Source organism: Prionailurus bengalensis, chromosome D1 (genome assembly GCF_016509475.1).
Source record: "Prionailurus bengalensis isolate Pbe53 chromosome D1, Fcat_Pben_1.1_paternal_pri, whole genome shotgun sequence".
Lineage (NCBI taxonomy): Eukaryota > Metazoa > Chordata > Mammalia > Carnivora > Felidae > Prionailurus > Prionailurus bengalensis.
This window is the reverse complement of record NC_057346.1, coordinates 11,910,946-11,934,835: the sequence shown is the minus strand read 5'-3', so window position 1 is coordinate 11,934,835 and position 23,890 is coordinate 11,910,946. Positions and strand designations below refer to the sequence as shown.

Genomic DNA, 23,890 nt, shown 5'->3' with positions numbered 1-23,890 from the left:
TTGTTTCATACACATAATATGTATTATTATTAAGTTTATTTATTTTTGAGAGAGAGAGAGAGCACAAGGGGAGCAGGCTCAGAGAAAGAGGAAGAGAGAATCCCAAGCAGGCTCCAAGCACTGACAGCACATAGTCTGATGTAGGGCTCAAACCCATGAACCATGAGATCGTGACCTGAGCCGAAATCAAGAGTTGGACGCTAAACTGACTGAGCCACCCAGGCACCCCCATAACATGTATTATGAAAATATAATAAGGGTGCCTGGGTGGCTCAATCAGTAAAACATCTGACTTCAGCTCAGGTCATGATGTTACGGTTTGTGGGTTCAAGCCCCGCATCAGGCTCTGTGCTGACAGCTCAGATCTTGGAGTCTGCTTCAGATTCTGTGTCTCCCTCTCTCTCTATCCCTTCCCCACTTGTGCTCTCTCTGTCTCTCTCTCTCTCAAAAATAAATAAACATTAAAAAAGTTTTTTAATTAAAAAAGAGAATACAAGAATACATGCTTATTATAGAAAAATATGAAGAAACATTAAAATCATCCATGGGCTTACTCACTACCCAGAAACATCCCCTGTTAATATTTTGATATATATTCCTCTATAATTTTCTGTTATAATGTGTACAATGAAGTAAATACACTGTACATATAATTTTGCATCCCATCCTGTCCTTTGCTTATTAATACCATTTCATGAACATTGTCAACACTTTCCTTTTAAGAATTTTTTTAATGTTTATTTATTTTTGAGAGAGAGAGGCTGAGCAGGGGAGGAGCAGAGGGAGAGAGGGACAGAAGATCTGAAGCAGGCTCTGTGCCGACAGCAGTGAGGCTGATGTGGGGCTTGAACTCACAAACCATGAGATCATGACGTGAGCTGATGTCAGATGCTCAACCAACTGAGCCACCTAGGTGCCCCATCAATACTTTGCTTTTAAACGTTTTCTTGAAACAAGGGTTTCTTTTTCCTTTGTCAGTCGAATAGGAAAGGATCTATCCCTCAGACACCCAGCTGTGTGCCAAAAAAAACTGTCAGAGAAGAGTGTGGCTGGGAATTTCTGTTTGAGTGAATCTCACTCCCACTTCACCGTTTGGGTAGAAGCAGACTTCTTTGCCTCGAGTGTGTGAAAAGCAAGATACACCTGTATCAAATCATGGCAAGCTTCAACCACAAATATTCTTATTCCTTTCAATTCCATTTCCAGTTGGATTTAAGTGTGGCATAGGCTGGGAACACTGTGGGAAAGAAGAATTTTCTCAGTTGTCATGGTTAAAAAAAAATCACCTTGGTCAGGGCCGAGTCCTTTTTGGTTTTGTCTGGATTTCCCCCCTTATTCGTGTGCATGATGAAATCTGCATTAGCATTTAACACTCACTGATGGAGTCCCTTTGGATGGCTATTAGCCAGAGTTTGGTGCCGGAATGCTTGGTCCAGCTCAAGGAGATTGGGCTACGCTTCTCTGAAGTCATGTGCTTCCTCACTGCACAATCCACATAAAACACGGAAAATCATCTCCAGGAATTCCTTTTGGAGGAATGGAGATGAGGACACGCGGTGCAATAGGAGAAACTAGGCACCTCCACTCCAGAACGAGTACATCCAGGCTTGACAGCAGGACAAGGCAAGAAGAACCAGGCTGTCCCCAGGCGTCCAGGCTGAGGTCTTGAAGGGGCTCAAACTCAGGAAGGGCATTTGTGGATTCCTAAATCCACCTTCAAGCCCAGCATCTGGAGTGACACACAAAGATTCTTAGGCTCATGTTCATTTCTCATTGTCACTGAGAAATCTGCTGTAAATTTCTAGAAGGATGTTTCCTCTTGTTTACGTGCATTATAAAATCTACAACAAGCATTATACCATTCACTGACGGGGGCCCTTCGTATGGCCGTTACCAGGTTTGGTGCTTAGCAGTAACCCACTGGGGTTTCCATTACAGTTGCTGCATCATTGAAGAACAAACAACACTTAGCCGCTCCCCTCCATGTCCTAACCACTGCCTCCAAATGCCCCATTTTGTCCTCCCTGGGGCTCCCTGCGCATACCCACAAGGCACTCCCTCACCTGTTGCCCCAAGCCATGACCAGTGTGGCCTGGAGCCCATTCCTTCCACAGAGCCAAGCCACCTGGAGACAGACAGCAGGAAGAAGCACTGGGCACTGAACTTGTGCGGGCATGGTCCCCAAGCAGTGGGGGAGAGGGGGGCAAGAAGATGGTGCAAAGAAACAGAAGGTAATACTACAGGAAAAGAGGGATCTGGAGAAGAAGGGAGAGAAGGCAAAAGTAAAAGGAAGAGGAAAAGGAAGGTGAGAAAAGAAAACATTGGCAGGAAACGGAGAAGAAAAGGAAGCTAGCAGTAAAAGGCAAGGAGAAAAGGAGGAAAAAAAAGAGGGAAATAGAGGGAGGAAAAGAAAAGAAGGTTTCAGGAGAGGCAGAGCCGTGGAGTTGGGGTGGCCTGGATGTGACTGACCCTCCAGTGCTGTGGAATGGAGGGCCAGCCAAGGCCACATGCCAAGCCCCGGGCAGGGAGCAACCAAAAAGCCTGGAGACCCTGTCGTCTGAGCCCCAAGCCTTCACTTCTGCTCTGAGCTCCTGGAATCCTCTGGGACTGCCCAACTGTGCTGGGGAGGGAAGAGAATGTCTTGGTACAGTGTGTGCATTAGGGAATTAGCTTTAGGTAATAGGATTATAGCGAGCCGGGCAGGCCACGGCCTCGAATGGAGATGTATTGCCTCTGTGCCTCTCTGATGGAGCATCAGTCAAGTTTCCCCCAAAGAAATTTCCTATTAATGGATTTGATGGCACAGCAGACAGGGGGTGGTTGGAGCTGTGGCCAGTGGCGGGGTGTAAATTGCCTCCGATGAAACTGTGGAGTCACTTTTGTCCCTTTTAAACAAGATAAAAATTAGTGAGCGGCCTTGATGAACTCGCCATGGCCGGTGGGGACGAGGGAAAAAGCAGAGGCCTGGCTAATTTGATTCCGGAGCTCTGCCTGCAGACGGCCGGGCTCCTCCGGGGGCGCAGAGGCAGACACGCAGACGGCAGCGGCCCAGGGTGGGTAATGAAAAGCCCTGAGGATGCAGGACCTGTAGGCCTGTGCCTTGGCTTTGTGTCCAGCTGCTCCCAACACCGTGCACAGGAGGACTGTAGTCACGCCTGTGCTTGGCACTTTCCAGAATTCAATCAATCAACCTGGGTTTAAATCCTACAGAGGGCTCTGGGACTCAGTGTAATCAGGCGATGAAGAGCCCAGGCTCATGGGGGCGCACACCCTCCTGCCCCTTACCACGGTGCTTGCTCCCATTTTCCAGGTTAAAACACAGAGCCCAGAGAGCCTCTGTGCCTTGCCTCCGTTCCCACAGCCCGTTAGGGGATGGAGCTGAGATACCTTAGACTCCTGGCTGCAGCCTTTTACTTTCAGTCGTGTCTCCCATCTCCTCCAGTAAATTTTACTGGTCTCTGAAACTTTTACCACCAAAGAGCCTGACCTTTTAAAACCTATAAACTTAGAAAAACTTCTGCAATCTGTCATAGCATCTGGCCCTACCAGGCGCCCACCTGCTGGGGAAGGGTTCCGAATGGGGGATGCAGCTCCACTCTCCCACGGCACCTTGAGGAGAGGGGTCCACGGGCCCTACTGGCTGCATGCTACCCACGCTCGGCACTTGTTCACGGAATCCCTGCGGGCTCTACCCCTCAGCTCTGGGAAGGGCACAGGGGCAGACAGGGGAGCCCTTCTTCCACCAGTTCCAGGCACCTGACACATCCTGGCATGGAGGTTGAAAGATTTAGGTCATCTCCCCATGGGAAAGATGGAAGCCAGGAAGATGGGAAGAGGCCTGACTCAGACTTCCTAGTTTCCCTGCCCACAGAGGCAGCAGTGGCCTTTATGGAGAAGAGAGAAGAGGAGCAGTCTCTTCCCTCCTGGCCTTTTCTTTCCTTGATGCCCCATCATGTCCCATCTCTGGGCCTTCTCTGTCAAGGCCCTGCTCCTTGGAATGGCCTGCTTCTGCACCACTCCACAACAGTACCTGCCATTTAGCAAGCACACTGTGTGCCAGGCACTGTGCTAAACTCTTTATCACATTTAACTTCTATTTCCTACAAAGAAGATATGATTATTCCCATACCGCAGATGAGAAAAGGAAGGCAGAGATGGCACAAGAACAGACACTTAGATCAATGGAACAGAATAGAGAACCCAGAAATGGACCCACAAATGTATGGCCAACTAATCTTTGACAAAGCAGGAAAGAATATCCAGTGGAATAAAGACAGTCTCTGCAGCAAGTGGTGCTGGGAAAACTGGACAGCGACAGGCAGAAGAATGACACTTACTTACACCATACACAAAAATAAACTCAATATGGACAAAAGACCTAAATGTAAGACAGGAAGCCATCAAAATCCTCAAGGAGAAAGCAGGCAAAAACCTCTTTGATCTTGGCTGCAGCAACTTCTTACTCAACACGTCTCCAGAGGCAAGGGAAACAGAAGCAAAAATGAACTACTGGGACCTCATCAAAATAAAAAGATTCTGCACAGCGAAGGAAACAATCAGCAAAACTAAAAGGCAACCGACAGAATGGGAGAAGATATTTGCAAACAACATATCAGATAAAGGGTTAGTATCCAAAATCTATAAAGAACTTATCAAACTCAACACCCAAAAAACAAATCATCCAGTGAAGAATTGGGCAAAAGACATGAATAGACACTTCTCCAAAGAAGACATCCAGATGGCCAACTGACACATGAAAACATGCTCCCTCCACATCACTCATCATCAGGGAAATACAAACCAAAACCACACTGAGATACCACCTTACACCTGTCAGAATGGCTAACATGAACAACTCAGGCAACAACAGATGTTGGCGAGGATGTGGAGAAAGAGGATCTCTTTTGCATTGTTGGTGGGAATGCAAGCTGGTGCAGCCACTGTGGAAAACAGGATGGAGGTTCCTCAAAAAACTAAAAATAGAACTACCTTATGACCCAGCAATTGCACTACTAGGCATTTATCCAAGGGATACAAGTGTGCTGTTTCGAAGGGACACAGGCACCCCCATGTTTATAGCAGCACTATTCACAATAGCCAAAGTATGGAAAGAGCCCAAATGTCCATCAATGGAGGAGTGGATAAAGAAGATGTGGTATATACATACAATGGAGTATTACTCGGCAACCAAAAAGAATGAATTCTTGCCATTTGCAACTATGTAGATGAAACTGCAAGGTATTATGTTAAGTGAAATTAGTCAGAGAAAGACAAAAATCATATGACTTCACTCATATGAAGACTTTAAGAGACAAAACAGATGAACATAAGGGAAGGGAAACAAAAATAATATAAAACCAGGGAGGAGGATAAAACAGAAGAGACTTATAAATATGGAGAACAAACTGAGGGTTACTGGAGAGGTTGTGGGAGGGGGGATGGGCTAAATGGGTAAGGGGCACTAAGGAGTCTACTCCTGAAATCATTGTTTCACTAGATGCTAACTAATTTGGATGTAAATTTTAAAAAATAAAAAATAAAATTAAAAAAATAATAAAATAAAATAAAAAATAAAATAAATAAAATAAAATAAAATAAAATAAAATAAAATAAAATAAAAAGGAAGGCACGGAGTAGTCAAGCAGCCCGTGCAGAATTCCAGGGCTGATAAATGGAGGATGTGGTGTTAGGTCCTACAAACTTGAAAGCCTGGGCTCGTAACCTCCCGATTACAATGAGTCCAGAGAGAGCATTCTGTAGGATTGACGCCCAGGCTGATTGGACTCTGGCTCCAATCCCTAGTGTGGATGGGAGTCCCCCCATTCCTGCCTTGACTGCTCTTATTGAAAGGGCAGGCTCATTGGGTTGGCCCTACATAAGCCTGCAAATTAAAGATATTTTTATTAAAGAATAGTCATAAGAATATATGATAACTTTAGGGACCATTGCATTTATTGTTTTCCCCAATACAGACTGGATTCAGAAATACTGCCCTTTCCCATCCTGGCCCCAATATAGCCAGTTTCTGCAAATGCTAGGTATGGGGCTTCAGAGTAAACTTGGGACCAGTGACCTTCTGCAACCCCTCGTCATGGGATGGACGTCATGGGATGCATGGGGTGGGGCTTCCTTGTCATCTGTCACCTGGAGAGGAAGTCTTTTCTAGTCTTCCAAGCAGAAGGGATGGAAATCCTGAAGCAGGTGGCACAGTGGGGCTTTTTCTGTCATATGGACCTCTAAGGTCAAGATGGTTGAGTTTGTTTTAAGGCACCACCGTCCACATGCAGACAGGCAAGAAGTAGAGGTGAAGAAGCCCCAAGAAAGGGGCCTCATGAAGTCATGCTTCTCCTTTGGGACCCCCTAGAGCACTGTGGGGCTGCAGGGAGGTATTCGACAGGCCTGGGATGACCCAGCACCCTGTGCCCTACAAGACCGAGTATTTCAGTCGGCAAATACTCCTTTGCCTCCTTGTCCTTTCTCTTCCCTTAATAGGTGTTCATGTGGGAATCCCCAACCTTCATCTGCCACACTAAGGGGTGGAGGAGGAGGAGGAGGACTTTGTTCCTGATTGGCCAGTGAGGTGGCAGCAGCAACTGTCTGAGAGAGAGAAGCGTCCAAGCAAAGTGAAACCCTAGGGGCCCCACTGCCCCACCTTCCTAGAGATCTTCCTGCAGCGAAACTCTGGAGATCCGGGGACTTGTTTTCATAAGGGTGGTGGCAATCCTTCATGCAGGCCATGTGCAGCAGAGAGGCAGGCCCACCCTTCTTTTCCCCTCCCCTCCTTCCTGGCACAGAAGGGTGGCCATATTGCTCTGGGTCCTTACAAGTAGCCAAGACCAGGATGCTCCAGCTTCTGGAGAATGTCTCCTTCCTATAAGATGAAGCTCCCCTTCTACCCCAATCCCCAGATATCCATCAAATTCTGTTCGTTGGCCACAAACAACAGAACCAACTCCAGAGTGGTCTCCAGAGTAGAAGGTCAACCTGGAAAGTGCACCTAGAGTCAACAAGCTGGTAGCAAAGGCCAGGCATGAGTGTGGCTGGCAATGTGTCATTAGCCCATCTGGTCACCCCAGAGCTGGGCCAGGGACAGAAGGTTTGGTTTAAATTTCTCTTTCACTTGAATTCTAATTTCTAGAAAGGAAGGGACTAGAGAGGGCTTTTTATCCATTCCCTTGCCTCTTGGAAGATTAGTGTCTTAATATATTGTTATTAGTATTTTCCAAAAACTTTTCAAAGAAGGAAAACTCAGAAGCCCCTTTGGGATTCCAAAGCAAAGTTTCCTGTACTATTAAATTTTAATTGCACTTGGTACAATTTGAATCATTTCCTTTCATCCTGTGGAAATGAGTTCCATCTCCTATTCATCCTCTCCATTGTCTCTGAGAGGGTGAGAACCTGGTGGTCATTTCTGGGCTCTTCCAGAGGCAGAGAATAAAAATATTTAGCAACCTTCGTGAGGCTCTGCATGGTTTACAATGCACTTTCCTGCATGCTCCCCTTTCACTTTGATACTCAGGAGAGCTCTCTGAGGTAGGTGACCTTGTCCCCATTTTATAGCTGGAGAACTCCTGCTCTGAGACCTGTAGCAACTTGCCCAAGGTCACTCAGCAAACAGGTGGCCGAGACTGGTTTAAAACCCTAAGCCAAGAGAAGATCTGATTCTCTCCTCTGCCATTTCCACTGAGGGAAGGAGCGGAGAGGAAGGAACAGCAGGCTGTATGGTTGTTGCCTCAGGGGCGGTGAGATGCAGATCCAGGGACAGGGTGGGGAGGGAGACGTTTTCTTTATCTACCCTGTTACGCCTTTAAGTTTTGTCCAGTGTACATGTACCATCTCACTGAAAAGAAACTAGATGGGTTTTTAAAAGGAAGCAAGAGGAAGAATGGAATACCAGGCGACTCTAGCCTTGCTTCCATCGAATACTCCAAGTGTGGCCGTGGGCGAACCAACTAAATCGTCTGTGCCTAGGTCTTATCACCTATCAAATGAGAATAAAGGAATAGTTGCTCTGCCTACCAAATTCACGGACTCTTTTTGAGAATAGTATAGTTCAGTAATTATTACTCTGGAATGGGGAAGGCGATGCCAGCATCATATGGTTCAAATTAAGCACACGCCTTCCCAGATATTCTGAGACCTGCTCCCTCCCCGCCTCCCCCAACAATTATGAAAATCGCAATTCATGTGTTGTGAAAAAAGCACAGACTCTGGAGTCAGACTTGACCTCAAATCTCAGTTGATCAGCTTACTAGTCCTTCAACCCTGGTCCAGACACCTAAAGCAGGTCACCTCAGTTTTCTCATGCCTAGAGTGGGCATAAGCACGCGTGCCCCCCAGGGGTCATGAGGATTCAACGGGCTGAGGGACGCACAGCTCAGCATGCAGCCCAGGGCCCAGGACACAGCATAGGCTCAGAAGCTATTAGTTTCCTTCCCATTACAACAAAAGGGATCAATAGAATTAATAAATAAAAGAGGTAATGGCTTGTGAACACCCTAAAAGAGTTAAATACAGCAATAGAACCTGAAAGGGGTGGGTTCCCAGCAGCTTGCCACCAGCCTGGGAAGAGGGGAGGGGAGAATCAGAGAGCAATAACTTGTCTGTGAGGCTGGCTGCCCTCACCTGCCTCCCACGGCACCTTCCCAGCGAGACCTTCTCTGACCACCTTGTCTCACATACACCCCCCTTGCTCCCTATATTCCTTCCGCACACTTCTCACACGCTGCATGCTCAGTTTATCTTGTTTATTATCTGTTTCCCCTGCTAGAATGTGAGCTCCACAAGGGTGGGGATTTTTCCTCTCTCAGCTTTACTGAGGTATAATTGAGAAATAAAGTTGTGTACATTTAAAGTGCACAGAGTGGTGATTGGATATACATATGCATTGTGAAATGATTACCACGATCAAGTTAACGAACATATCCAACCCCTCACATAGTTATCTTTTTCTTTGTGTGAAAATGCTTAAGACCCACTCTCTTAGCAGATTGCAGGTATACAATACAGTATGGTTATCTGTAATCACCATGCTCTGTGCAAGATCCTCAGAACTTATTTGTCTTTTTTTAAATAAAATTTTTTAATGTTTATTTATTTTTGAGAGAAACAGAGAGACAGAGACAGACTGCAGGCAGGGAAGGGGCAGAGAGAGAGACAGACACAGAATCTGAAGCAGGCTCCAGGCTCTGAGTTGTCAGCACAGAGCCTGACTCCGGACCCAAACTCATGAACCGAGAGATCATGACCAGAGACGAAGTCGGCCACTGAATCAACTGAGCTACCCACACATGCCAGAATATAGTCATCTTATAACTGAAAGTTTGGACCTTTGATCAACGTCTCCCCACTCCCCGCCTGCCCTCCCAGCCCCTGGCAGCCACCGTCCAATGTACTCTCAGCTTCATGAATTTGACTTTTTTTTTTTAATCCTATATATATAGTGATACCATACAGTATTTGTCTTTCCCCATCTGGCTTATTTCACTTAACATAATGCCCTCTAAGTTCATCACATTGCAAAATGGCAGGATTTCCTCTTTTAATGGCTGGATAACAAACACTTCAGTGTATGTATTGATCATATTTTCTTTACCCATTCATCCACTGATGGACACTTACGTTGTTTCCAATCTTGGTCATTGTGCATAATGCCGCAAGCAACATGGGAGTGCAGATATCTCTTCATGTAGTGATTTCACTTCCTTTAGATACACACTCAGGAGTGGGACGTAGGTAGTTCTATGTTTAATGTTTTGAGGAACCTCCATACTGTTTTCCATAATGATTACACCAATTTGCAGGAAAGGGTTTCCTTTCATCCACACTCTCACAAATCTTTCTTCTTTTCTTTCTTTCTTTCTTTCTTTCTTTCTTTCTTTCTTTCTTTCTTTCTTTCTTTCTTTCTTTTCTTTCTTGTTTTGTCTTTTTGGTAATAGCCATTCTAACAGTCCTGGAGTGATACCTCATTGTGGTTTAGACTTGCATTTCTCTGATGATTAGTGATGTTGAAAACCTTTTCATGTACCTGTTGATCATTTGAATATCTTTTTTGGGGAAATGTCTATTCAGGTGTTTTGCCCATTTTTAAATCAGATTATTATTATTTCTTGCTATTGAGTTGCATAAGTTCCTTATCTATCTTATACGTGAAAACCTTATCAGACATATGGTTTGCAGGTGTTTTCTCCCATTTTGTTGGTTGCCTTTCATTTTGTCAGTGGTTTCCTTTTCTGTACAGAAGCTTTGTAGTTTGATGTACCTCTGCTTGTTTAGTTTGGCTTTTGTTGATTGTGCTTTTGGTGTTATATCCAAAAAATAACTGCCAAGACCAATGTCAAAGAGCTCTTCCCTATATTTTCTTCTTCTTTTTAATGTTTATTTATTTATTTTTGAGAGAGAGTGAGAGAGAGAAAGAGAGGGAGACAGAGTGTGAGAGGGGCAGGGGCAGAGAGAGAGGGAGACACAGAATCTGAAGCAGGCTCCAGGCTCTGAGCTATCAGCACAGAGCCTGATGTGGGGCTTGAACTCACAAACTGCGAGATCATGACCTGAGCAGAAATCGGATGCTTAACTGACTGAGCCTCCCAGGCGCCCCAAGTTTTTCTAACACCACTTATTGAAGAGACTGTCCTTTAGAGGCAGAGATTTTTATTTGTTTTGTTGATTATTGAATTCCCTGAAACTAGGAGAGTGCCTATTACATAATAGATGCTCAATAAATATTTGTTGGGTAAATGAATGAACGGCAGTAGTAAAAGGGAAGAAAATGAGGCTATTTAGCAAAATTCACCTGTGCTCTGGAGCTCTCCTGACCTCCTTGGGGGTGTGGCTGTCAAGTGAGGTAGTAAGGATACTGCCAGGCCCGGCGTTGGGATCCTTGGCTCCCTCCCCTGGTTCTGGGGACACATGGAGCAGACTGCCACGGCCCCACTGCTGTCATAGCTCTGGTCTGTTGCTTTCTTGGGCAGTGACCCAGGGGGTCTTAGCTGGCCACTGGGTGGCTTGTAAAGTAATGTATGTCTTGGAGTGGAGAACATTTGGGTTCCCTGACCTGCCACTAACTGGAGAGAGAAAAGACTCTGTGACATAGAGACTGTAGTCCTGTGTGAGCCAATAGACAAATGAGACAATGGGGAAAGGACAGGCATAGGAGAAATCCCAGCTTCACTCCCAATAAGACAGAGGCAGCGAGACCCCACAGGAGGTCTATGCTATGGAGGCCTCTTCCCACAGTACCCAGTGGAGACGCAGGACCCGGTAAGGAGGTCACATGGCCCTCCTGCTTCAGGGGCCACTGTCTCACTCACTTTGCACTTATGAGAGAGCAATCAGCCTAAAGCAAGGTCTTCAACACATCCCAGCAGACATGCCTGCCTTGGTATGAACATTCTCTAGAGTTGGAGATATCAGAGAGAGCTCCCTTTGGCCTCTGAAACCATCTAATCCAGCCTCCATCTGGCACCCAAATCTCTATGGCGTCCCCAGCCAACGGCGCTCAGCTTTTACTTGCACACCTCCAAGCAAAGGAGGAGACCTTTCAGAACCATTTCATGTTTGCTGAGATATTTCTTATTTTGCTCCTCAGATGTGTTTCTCTAACATTTCCACCCACCCAGTGCTATTCTTCAGGACATTCAGAAATTGATACCAAGGTCTGCCACCATTATGCTTTCTCATCTACAGGCCAAGCCCCTCACTTCTGTCAGCACAGAGTAGAGCAGAAAGGACCTAGACAGGGAGAGCAGGCTCACCTTAGGATCTGCAGTGTCTCCCATCTGCCTGGGGCCTCCTCCTCTGTGCTTGATGGAGTCCGCTGAATGAACGGAGGAGTGAGAGAATCCACACAAGCTTCTCAGTCTGTAAGTGAGGAAAGTGAATCTCAGGGAGGCTAAGTGACTTCAGCAAGGCCATGCAACTCCCAACCCCAGAGCTAGCTCCCAGTTCAGAGGATTTTCCCGAGTTCCATACCAGCGGGTTTAGAGACCTTGTCTTACGCCGTCTTCTCTTCTCTTTAGGTTTGGCCTGGCTGGCTCCACAGAGGTAGCCCGCCGAGCTCCTGTTCCCTGTGTTCACCTGCTATGACCTTCCCACCACTTTGTCCACTCCACCTTAGAACCTTCACTCTAGCTCTTTGCTCTCCCAGGAGCTCTCTCTTCCCAGATGTCCACTTGGCTAATTCCCCCTCAGGTCTTTGCCTAAACCTCACCTGTTCAATGACGTCTATCCTGACTAATCTTCTTACTACCCTCTCCTCCCTGTCCCCACCTGGGCACACCTGACCCCTCTTACCTGGCTCCACTTTGTCTTTTGTTCCACAGCCCCATCACCTCCTAACATACTATGTGATTGACTTATGATGATTCCTAATTGTCCATCTCCACTGGTAGAATGTCAGTACCTTGAGGGCGGGGAGCTTTGGGGGTTTTGTCTACTGATATATCCCAAGTACCCAGAACAGTGCCTGACACCTAGCAGGCACTCAATAAGTATTTGTTGAATGAATCTCCTAGTTGGAAAACCCAGGAGGGCCCTAGGTCTGAATCACCCCCCACGGAACACAGTAGGTGTTGAACACATGTTTGTTAATACATGGATTAACTTATTATATAACATGTCTTTGCTGCTCAGTAGCACTGTGTATCATGTGCTGCCTCATGGCTGAAGAGAGATGTGTCATGGGCTCTCCTGGGATTGCCACAGAGGTCCCACCATGACCTAGAGGATACCCCTATCTCAGAACCCATGGGAGATCTGTGGGGTACAGCTGGATCATGGTTGCCCTTTGGCTTCCCAACCCATCTCGGATGTGTCATGTGGTAGGCTGGGTAACGGCCCTGAAGATACTCAGGTCCTAATTCCTGGAACCTGTGAGTGTTTGCAAAAGGGAGTTTGTAGATATGATTGTGTTAAGGATCTTGAGATGGAGAGATTATCCTGAATCACCCTGGTTGGCCCTACATGTAAGCATGAGCGTCCTTCTAAGAAGGAGGCAGAGGAGGTGTGATGACAGGATAGGAGAAAGCCATGTGGAGGCAGAGGCAGAAACCAGAGATGAGCTTGGAAGGTGGAGGATGGAGCCATGAGCCCAGGTGCGCAGGTGGCCGCTGGAAGCCTTCACCTTGACTTTCACCCAGTGAAACTGATCTCGGACTTCTGACCTGCAGAGCTATAAGAGAACAAATTTGTGTTGTTTTAAGTTATTAAGTTTGGGGTAATTCTCTAGAGCAGCAACAGGAAATTGATACACACCATTCTACAGGCACCCCCCAACCCCCTTCACAACAACCAGCATAAACCCCAGGTCTGTTTTTCACATCACCCAAACCTCAGACCCTGGGAGACCAAGGTTGGGGTGGGGGTGGGGGCATGCTGCAGTGTCCCTGATAGCCTCATGTTCCTCCTTCTGAGTGTTGTTCCCAGTTGAGCCGCCCACTTCCCCTCCTCTGGAGCTCTCCAAATGCTGCAAATAGACCCTGAAGTGTCTTGCTGGCCTAAGTAGCTTCCCAGAGAGGACCCTTTCAATCTTCCTGCTTCCAAGTATTTAATTAGTCCTAAATGAAGAGTCCTCCAAAAGCGTACAGCACTTTTGCACATTTGCTGACATAATCACATTTGCTGTTGCCTCTGATCGACATCCTGGAAACGTTCCTTCCCTTCTGGCTCCCCTGAAGGTGGTTTCACGAGCTCTGAGAGCAGCAGCACTTTCTAAAGCATGTCCCTTGTCTCACGGGGAACCTCTGAATTCCGCAGCACCATTTGCCATTCCACCAAATAAAGGTTAAACCGACCAGTCGAGAGTATTTCTGAACCCCACACACAATCTCCATGATTCAGTCTTTCCAGGCTTGGGTTTCTTGTGTACCACGTCACAGAGTCAGCATGACCATCCTGAAAGGTAGAATTATTATTCCTTCCTTACAGATGAGGAAATCGAGGCGCACTCTATTGTGGGAACCCCTCAAGGGTATGGATTAGAAACTGGGTATAGTGGTCATTAATGTTACGCTCCAAATATTCTGACTGTCCCCTCTTCTGGGTTCTTGGACAGATTGCCCTTCTGGCAACATGGTTGTTGAGTGGGTGCATGAGGAGGACAATGGGACAATGAGTTAATTGTGAGCAGAAGAGACAGAGATGTCTTCCAGGCCCTGTCGCTTTCCTCCTGCCAAGGTGACCAACAATGTCCCAGATGGACGCTGTTCCACTGGCCTGGGTCTCAGAGGGAGGACATGGTCCAGAACCAGAGCTGGCCGGCAGTGGGCACACAACATGCTGTAAGCCACTGAGACTTGGGGGTCATGTGTCACCACAGTATAACCTAGACTCAGATCGAATGTCAGCTCTGCTATTTTCTAGCTCCGGGGCCTTGGATGAGTCAGTCAACCTCTCCAGGGCTTGGAAGCATGGATGCATGGCATCTAGCATAGAGTTTTAGGGAGAAGTTAATGAGATAATATGAGTAGGATGCTTACTTTTATGTCTATCACACAGTAAGTGCTCAGCAAATGGAAGTTATAGTCACTTTTGTTACTACTGTTATTATTATAAAGGAAACTGTCCAGAGTCTCTTAGTGGGAAGTGGTTGGTAGGGTGTGGGAAGAGGAAAGGACCATATTTTTGAGCATCTATGACAAGTCTTATATACTTCACAAGTCCTCATGCTGGATATTGGACCTTATAATCCCTATTTTACAGATGAACAAACTCAGGCTCAGAGAATTATTTGACTTGTCCAGCATCACGAAGCCATTAAGTGGTGGAGCCAAGATTTGAATTTATGCTTGGGTGACTCTCTCCCCAGCATCTTCTTTACCTTCCTTAAAAGAGAATTCCCCCATGCTCTTGCTGGGTTGGTGGGAATGCAAACTTATGTGGCCACTGTGGAAAATAGTATGGAGGTTCCCCCCAAAATTAAAAATAGAACTACCCTACGTTCCAGCAATTGTGCTACTAGGTATTTACCCAAAGAATACAAAAATACTAATTCAAAGGGATACATGCACCTCGATGTTTATGGCAGCATTATTTATTATAGCTAAATTATAGAAAGAGCCCAGGTGTCCACCAATTGACGAATGGATAAAGAAGAGGTGGTATATATATCCAGTGGAATATTATTCAGCCGTACAAAGAATGAAATCTTGCCATTTGCAGTGCCATGGATGGAGCTAGAGAGTATTATGCCAAACAAAACAAGTCAGTCAGAGAAAGACAAATACCAAATGATTCCATTGATATGTGGAATTTAAGAAACAAACAAGCAAGGGGAAAAAGAGAAAGAGAGAAACCTAGAAATAGACTCTTAATTATAGAGAACAAACTGCTGGTTACCAGAAGGGAGGCTGGTGGGGGGAAGGGCCATATAGGTGATGGGGATTAAGGAGGGCACTTGTTGTGATGAGCACTGGGTGATGTATGGAAGTGTTAAGTCAGCATATTGGACACCTGAAGCTAAATTTACACTGTATGTTAACTAACTGGAATTTAAATAAGAACTTAAAAAAAAAAAAAGGAGAGAGAATTCCTCCAGTGCCGGGCACACGATCCCCCCACTAAACCCCACGTCCTCCACTCTAGCCTCCAGCCAGCCCTATCACTTTTCCAGATCAGCACAGATTGTCACGGGCTCCAACATGCCAACCTTCTCCAGCCTCATTTTGGACCCCGCCCCTGATCCTTCACCTGCTTCTCTTTGCCCGGGTAGGGGAGCACACAGGGTTCTTAGGAGTCTAGCCTAAGACACTGTGTGTACCTTCTAACCCCAGGGCATTGGGGCAGGGGCCTGTCTCCGGGGCCTGTCTCCCAGCGGGATAAGACCTCCAGGGAAGCTCACTGCTTTGGGAAAGAAGAACTGCAGCTCTCGTCTGGGCTCTGCACTGAGAAAACAGTCCCTTATCTTTGCAACTTCCACCCCCAGGAGCTCACTTAATTCTGCCACTGCTCCTGTGATAGGGAGGCCACCCGCTGCCTCCACCATCTCTCCAAACACTAGATACCAAACACCAGATACTAAAGCTTCTAGATGCTCCGTCAGATTGCCTTGAGTTCAAATTCTAGTCTTTACCTACTCATTGTGTGGCATTAGGCAAGTCACTTAACCTCTCTGGGCCTCAGTTTCTGTATTCATGAATTTATCCTACCATAAGGACTACATTAGACACCCTATGGGAAGTCCTCATTGGTCATGTGACACACAGTGAGTGTCCCATAGGGAGTGGCTATCTTTAATCAGCCTCATTACTATCACCTTTATCATTATCTAGGGTTTATTATTATTATCCTCTCCCAGCCTCACCTGAAAAATGAGAGCTTTGAACGAGCTGGTCCGGTTCTCCTCCAACTTTGAGTGACCACCTCAAACACATATGCACACATGCAGATGCATATAGGCATGTAAACCCATGCACACGCACACACACACACACACACACACACACACGCAATGCTGCCTCTTTGGGAAGAACAAGGGGCCTCAAGCCTGGGCTACAATGACAAGCCTGGGTTCTGCCCTGGTATCTTCAGTGTCAAGTTCAGGGAGAGTGCTATGGTGGCTGAAAGGTGAGAGGGCAGGGTGTTCAGGGGAGATGGGCTAAGTGGCCAGAAGGATCTGCAGGCCATAGGGAGTCCTAAGGCCTAGAGTGAAGCCCCAGAGTCATCTCCTGCAGCTCTGGAAGCAGTGCCCCATAAAACCTAATGGATGTTTGAATTATCACCAGTGAGGGAAGGTCCGGGAAACAGAGCTTTCAAACCTCCCAGGAACCGGGGCTGAGACACGGTGGCGGAGTGAGCAGACCACATGCAGCCTTAGGATGTGGGTGGGAAGACAGAGCGTAGGCTCTGCTCAAGGGATGCCTCCTCCCAGCACCTCTGGGAGGCACAGGGAAGGAGCAGGGACAGCAGCATGGCTTACCTGTCACCTGGAGTCCTTCCCCCATCCTCATCCCTGGTGCTTTGATACCAGAAGACGACAAAGGCTTCAACCCGCTGCAGCTCGGCTTTCGGGGGGGAGTGCATGTTCCCCGCCTAGCACCCTGTGTGCCTGTGCTCTGTGTCGGGTTTGTTCTGGACGCAGGAAAGATGACTGTGCTGTGGCCCCTCCGGTCTCAGGTCTACCTCTGCCTGGTGTGCTGATGAGTCACGGCTCTGGGGGAGAGTCAGAGCTTTGGGTGAGTGAAAGGGCTACATCATCAGAGGCTAGTTAGTGAGAGCAGGCTCCTCCCTGAGAAGAGGGACTCACATAGCTGAGGCCCCTTGAGATAATGTGGCCATGACACTGCCAGGCAAGGGGGCTCAGTGGTTTGCCCCGTGGGGGAGAGGGGTCGTCCCATCACTGGCTCTCCAGAAAACAGGGTGTCTGCTGTCAGGGGAAGGAGGGCAGTGGAAGGGACCTTCCTTTCCCTTCACTCCCTTCTCCCCTTGGATGGCACACAGAGCCATCTCCGCCATCTGCCCACAGCCTATAATTCAGCCGCCCAGCTGCACGGGGGTGCTTGACTGCTCTGATTGTGGGGAGGGCAGATTGCTGAGTGAGCGGGGTGATTGGCAGGTGCCCCGCGGGCCCAGCTGCCTGGGGAGCAGAGGCGGGCTCTGCGTGATATTCAGCTGCCCCTGAACCCCAGCTCCCAGGCCTGCCATGAGGCCTCCCTCCCAGGGACCCTGGTCCCCCTTTACCATCATCATTCTTTAGATCCACGCTTCTGTCACTGCAGTGTGCAAACGAATCCTCTGGGATGAGGTCAGAATTCAGATCCTGATTCAGTAGGTCTGAGAGGACCCAAGATTCTGCATTTCTAACAGTTCCCGTGCTGCTGCTGCTGATCCAGAGACTATACATCGAGTAGGAAATGTTTAGACTTTACATAGCTTATATGTATAACCTCTCTGGGCTCTGGGAACAGCCCAGTGGGAAGGTGGTGAATAATAATAATAATAATAATAATTGCTATCATTCTCAATACCTCTAATGCCAGGTACTGTGCATAAATCTTAACTCACTCAGCCCTCACAACACCTCAGTGAAAGAGCCCTTTGTCGGAATTTACAGATAAGAAAAACAGCCCTGAGTTCTGAGCTAACTCAGTTACTTGCCCCAGGTCGTAAACCTAATGAGTGGTAGAATTAGAATTCAAACTCCTATCTTCTACAGTAGCCACATCTAAAGTTAGGAAATAGGAGCCTCTTTTAAGAAGTGATGGTTGAGAGTCAGGGGTGGGGGGGTGGTTGGGAAAGAAGTAAGAGTCAAGGGTTAAATCTCTGGAGCCAGAGTGTGCCTGAGCACAGGAGACTCCCCAAGAGCATGGAGTCTGGAGCCACACTGCTTAGATTTGAACCCTAGCTTTGTCACTCGCTAGCTTAGTGATTTGGGGCAATGTACTTAACCTCCCCGTGTGACTGTGAAGTGCAAATGATAATAGTAGGGTGACTATGAGGATTATATACACCACAAGGTCTCATCACATATATACATATCTCATAGTACATATAATCTTCATAATAGCCCTAGTATTATCTATCTATCTGAATAGCCCTAGTATTATCTATCTATCTATCTATCTATCTATCTGTCTGTCTATCTGATGCGATTACCTACAGAGATCAGTTAGAGAGTCTGGCACAGGTATACGTGATGGTGACCGCTTGTGAAATGGGGGTATTGACCTTAACAATAAAAATTATTACATAACTGAGTAGTTAGCGTGTGCGGCACACTGTTCTAAGCACTTTACATATAGTAACTCACTTAATTCTCTTAAGAACGCTGTAAGCTAGGTTTAATATTAATCATATTTTATAGATGGGGAAACCGAGGCACAGAGTTTCAATGACTTCCCCAAATCACATGGCTAATCGGTGGCGGAGTGGAATTTGAACCTGGTGAGGTTCACTCAACCCATATCGCCGTATTGATTGATTCTTACGTGTTTGGCGCAGCCACAGGCACTGGAGACGTACCAGCGAACACGATATACTCCCTGCCCCACTGGGGCTGACATTCTTGGGGTCCTAGAATATTACCACCCATGCACCCAGAACCCTCCTTGGCACATGACAAAACCCTCAGTAAACGTTAGCTCTGCTTCTCCTCCTTTTTAAAAACAATTTTTTTTAATGTTTATTTTTGAGAGAGAGAGAGAGAGAGAGAGAGAGAGAGGATGAGCAGGGGCAGGGGAGAGGCAGAGAGAGAGGGAGACACAGAACTCCAGGCTCCACGCACCAGCACAGAGCCCGACCCGGGAGAACCCACGAACCATGAGATCTTGACCTGAGCTGAAGTCAGACACTCAACCGACTGGGCCCCCTAGCGCCCCTCTCCTCCTCCCCTCCCTCTCCTGGGGCAGACATCACAACTGATCACAGCAATATTTCCCACAGAGCCCACCTAGGGCCCCCAAACCTGTCTCGAGACAGCGCTCCAGGCAGCCTCCACCAGACCTTCAGGTTTGCACTGAGACCAAATCCATGCCAACTCTGGGTAACCATGCTCTAGTAGAACAAACAAATGTTTCTGACTCCAAAGCCCCGTGGTGTCCACACACGCTCCCCGGGGTGGGGGGAAGCAGTAGGGTTAGGAGACAGGGGTGCTGAAGAAGGCTTGTACAGGAAAGAGCTGCGAAACCGAGATTAGGCAGGGAGGTGGGGAGAAAAGGGAATGCTGACAGCACCTTGACCCTCTTGCTCTTGGCTTGGAGCTCTCATCCTGGAGGATGAGCAGGGTGACCAGGAGCGGAGTCCCATCAGGGGCTGCCTGCCCACACGCAGCCCTGGACCCTAGGGACACTGAGCAGGGCTGGTAATCCCGCTAGGCCCAGGTCTTTGGAGCCTGGCACTAGGCTGGGGGAGATGCAGAGACAGTGAGGCAGAGGGCAAGTGAGGGGCTCCCCCATCAGATCTGGAATCTGTCACCAGCCACAGAGCCCGCCCACGGCCCAGCAGTGCCTCCCCAGCCCTGCAGAAAGCCTCGCTGCAATGCCTGCTTTATGGCCTCTGCCAAATGAAGCACAAACTTAACTACATCACCCCCCCAACAGGACAGGGGAGGGGGGTGGGGGTGGCACACTGGGCTGCTTCAGCCCCCTAATCTAATCACTGGCGTGGGTCATTTCAATTATGGACACCAGAGTGTGGTGGGGGGCCTGGCTGCTCATAAAAGCCTCCATGCTGTTGCTCAGCTAATTATGAAGCTCTTACTGTCTCAGCAGGTAAATAACTCAGGACTGAGAGGTTCTGGCTGCTGAGATGGAGTGTGAGCCAGGGAGGAAGACGAAGACGGGGGAGACGCCTGCGATGGGCCCAGGGCACTGATGGGAGTTGCAGGGGGGGAGGCATAGCCTTCCTTCCTGGGGGGACCAAGGGACCTGGGGTCTCTACCTTGGGATGATCAGCCAACATCCAGGAATTGGTAGAGGAATCCCCTACCTTGAACACAAAATCTGAAATTTTCTAGAAACCTCAGAGCCACACGGTAGGCGAAAATTTCAGTTCCACCTCCTTTTGCTAACCTTGCCTTTATATGTATACTTAGATCCCTGAGAAGTTAGAGGACCCAGGGGCCCTCCAGGCTGCACCGAGGTGGGTCTAATCCCACCAGGTGCTGCGCCATGCTGCCTGTGCCCAGGATGGGAGCTGTGAGTTCTTTGGTTTGCTTCCCGGTCTGACATGTCCAGGTTCAAAGCTGGGTCACAGAGACTAAGGGTGAGGGGGTCAGCTTCCTTAACCGCAACAGCTCCTCCCTCTAGGACAAGCAGGGGAGGGGGTGGGGGTGTCTCGGGAGGGGAGCAAGACCCTCCACGGCCTGATTATTGGCCCTACACCAGACCGCACAGGCTACGGGAGACCACAGCAGCCAGACTTGGAAGCTATTCTGAGATAGAATGACGTAAAAACGGAGGGCTGCCTGTCTAGCCTGGGGCTGTGCTTAGCTAAGTCTTTCTTCTAGACGTCAGTGAAGTCCCCCAAATTGGAGCTGTGATTTCTTGGTGAGCTCCGAAACTACCTTAGATTCTGGGAAACAGCAGATGGTCGGAGCAGTCACAGCTGGGAAAATCCCATTTTTGCTCTGTTCCTCAGTTTCCTTCCTCTGTGACACAGGAATCGTGAAACTTCTAAACATTTGGAGGAGCTGAGCTAAAGCTGTTCTGTAAATAAAGGCTGCTGGTGCCCTATCTTCCTCCCACGGCACAGGGACTCTCTTCCAGGGGGAGGGGTCCCATGTCATTTGTTAATAATGGCACTGCTTCAGGACGCAGACCTGACCTTGGGGCTTCAAACGCATCCCTGGCTGCCACATTGAGATCAGGGCCCCTTGGCACTTGGACGGAGGTGGTCCACACTGGGGCCCAGCTTAGTGGTCAGGCCTCGCTCCTGAAAGGCTGCCTCTTGGAGGAGGACCGAGGAGATGCTCTCTAGGGAGGAAGTGAAAGAAGGCTGCATGGAAAGTGGAATGGGACGTCCCTTGGGCAGCCCCACCACCCAAGTCCCTGGCCAGAAGGCAGGTGATGGCTTCAGGCTTTGGCCCTTGGATCCTGGAATAAAGGCACTTCTGGGGAGAGCCAGAGCTCGTAAGTGGATTCTGATCGAGGCAGAGGAAGAAAGACCTCACCCCAAAGCCTGAAGAGTACAGTCCATCTGTGGACAGCAGGCAGGTCTTATTTTTATTTTGTGATGTATTAGTTACTTTTTAAAGTGCTGTTAAATACATTGCTTCATTCCAATCCTCAAAGTTCTGTGATTTGGTGGAGTAAGTATAAGCAACCCGTGTCGCATAGTCGAAGCTCTGAGAAATCACGCTCAAGGTCTCCTGGTTGGACTGTGATGGAGCTGGGACCAAAACCAGACGCTTTCCCCAAGGACAACTGGAAAGGAAGGAGACAATGTAGCGGGGAGTTCACTGCAAGCCTTTTCCCCCGTGACAGCGGAGGAAGTGAAGAGACATCTAGGGATCGATCGAGAAGCTAACTGAGCAGGCGGAGGCAGAGGAGGAAGTAAGGAGGGAAACAGGTGGAGGTTTGCACGGACACTTCCTGTTCACAAACTTCTTATGTTCCTCATTTCATTAACAGCAGCAGCGGAATTTCATGGACAATTGGCGTTGAGCACTAACTGGGAGGTAATGAGAGAGGGAGGATGCAGGTAAAGGCTGTTTGAATTTAAATTCTTTTTCTTTAGGGGGATGGGGGAGCAGGGTTTTTAAAAGACAATTTTAGTGCCGTGAAAAGTTCCTAGCAAACAGCTTTGGACTTTCGTGTCCTCTGCTGGCAGTGTTAGGAGAGTTGACTCTCAGCCAACCGTGGTCTGCCCGCCAACCTCCCGATGGCTGCCCTGGCGGAGGGCAGAGGGATGCCGAGGGGCTGGGAGTCTGACCCCGGGTAGATTTTCCCCCTCAGACCTGGAAAAACAAACTAGAAATGTGTCCAACGTCAGCAGCGAGCTAGAATGCGTTGCTCTGCAACAATCAGCGCAGAATCCCCATGAGTGAAGCTCTGTGTGGACCTGGGCCGAGATGGGGATAAACTAGAACTAGAAAACGGGATGGCTATTCGAGGAGCATGTGGTCTGTGTGATGAATGATGTGCACACACATGTACACCACACACACCACACATACATACATGCGCACACACACACACCATATACCGATGTACACACACGTATACACACCCACACATGTGCACACACCACACATACACATGTGTACACACACCCCACATCCCACATATGTACACACCCACACACCTGTACATATATACCACACCACACACCTATGTACACACACACACGTGCACACACCAAACATGCACACACACACACAAGGCCCTAAAATGTTCAAAGGGGGAAGGACACAGAATAAGGTAAGGGTAAAGATAGAGAAAGGGGACCGTCACAAGGTGCTCAGGGGAAGAAGGTGAGGGAGGCTGTTTTGAGCAGGCTCCTCAGACGCGATGGCACACAGACTGGAGAAACAAAAGAATACGTCAACTCACAGTAGAGGCTTAGACGGAAATGGCAGGCAGGTTAGTCTGGCTAGACAGAAGACTGTAATAAGAAGCCATGAGAAATGAAGAAAGTCAAAACAGGAGGAAGGAAATTTTGTGGAAGACCTGAACTTCCACCTTAGAATTCAGGTTGTGAGGCCATGGAACTGCCAGAAGGTGAGCTATACTCATGGCAGACCGGGCCACTGGAGAGTAAGAGCCAGAAGTTGACCAGTTACCCCAGTTCCATGTGCTCAGGGCTCTTCTGTCCGGACAAGTAACTGTGGGCACAGATGGGAGGCGAAGGGGCCATTGGGACTGTGATGGTTAGTTTTGTGTGTTAACTTGGCTAGGCCATAGGACCCAGATGTTTGGTCAAACATTACCCTAGGTGTTTCTGTGAAGGTATTTTTTAGAGGAGATTAACATTTAAATCAGTCGACTTGGGTGAAATAGAGTACCCTCCAGAGTACAGGTGGGCCTCATCCAATCAGTTGAATGCCTCAGCAGAAGAACACTGACGCCCCTGGAAAAAGTGGAAATTCTGCCAGCAGACACCTCCCAAATAGTTGAGTTTGGACTCAAACTATAACTATTCCCTGGGTCCTGGCCTTCCAGCTTACGTGCAGAATTTTGACTTGCCAAGCGTCCACTATCATGTGAGTGCTATAGACTGAATTGTGTTCAACCTGCCCCCCAAATTCATATGGTGAAGTCCTAATGCCCTGTACCTCAGCATGTGTATGTGGAGGCAGGGCCCTTAAAAAGGCCATTCAGGTTAAATGAGGTTGTTAAGGTACGCCCTAATCCAACATAATTGGTGTCCTTATAAGAAGAGGAAATTTGGACACAGACATGTACATGCAGAGGAAAGACCATTGAGGACACGGGGAGAAGACAGCCATCTATGGGCCAAG

At 48.1% G+C, this 23,890-nt stretch overlaps 1 long non-coding RNA gene across 2 annotated transcripts; it reads right to left on the bottom strand.

Moving 5' to 3' along the window:
• Positions 1 to 823: 823 nt before the first annotated feature.
• LOC122482980 lies at positions 824 to 23,889 on the bottom strand. 2 transcript variants are annotated; one of them, XR_006297267.1, is made up of 5 exons: positions 17,674 to 23,889; positions 16,913 to 17,145; positions 13,121 to 13,168; positions 11,754 to 11,859; positions 824 to 1,729 (listed from the first exon to the last, which is right to left on the bottom strand). It is a non-coding gene; the product is annotated as an uncharacterized LOC122482980 (long non-coding RNA). The 2 variants fall into 2 exon arrangements; XR_006297266.1 differs by having other exon boundaries at positions 11,754 to 13,168.
• Position 23,890: the final 1 nt, after the last annotated feature.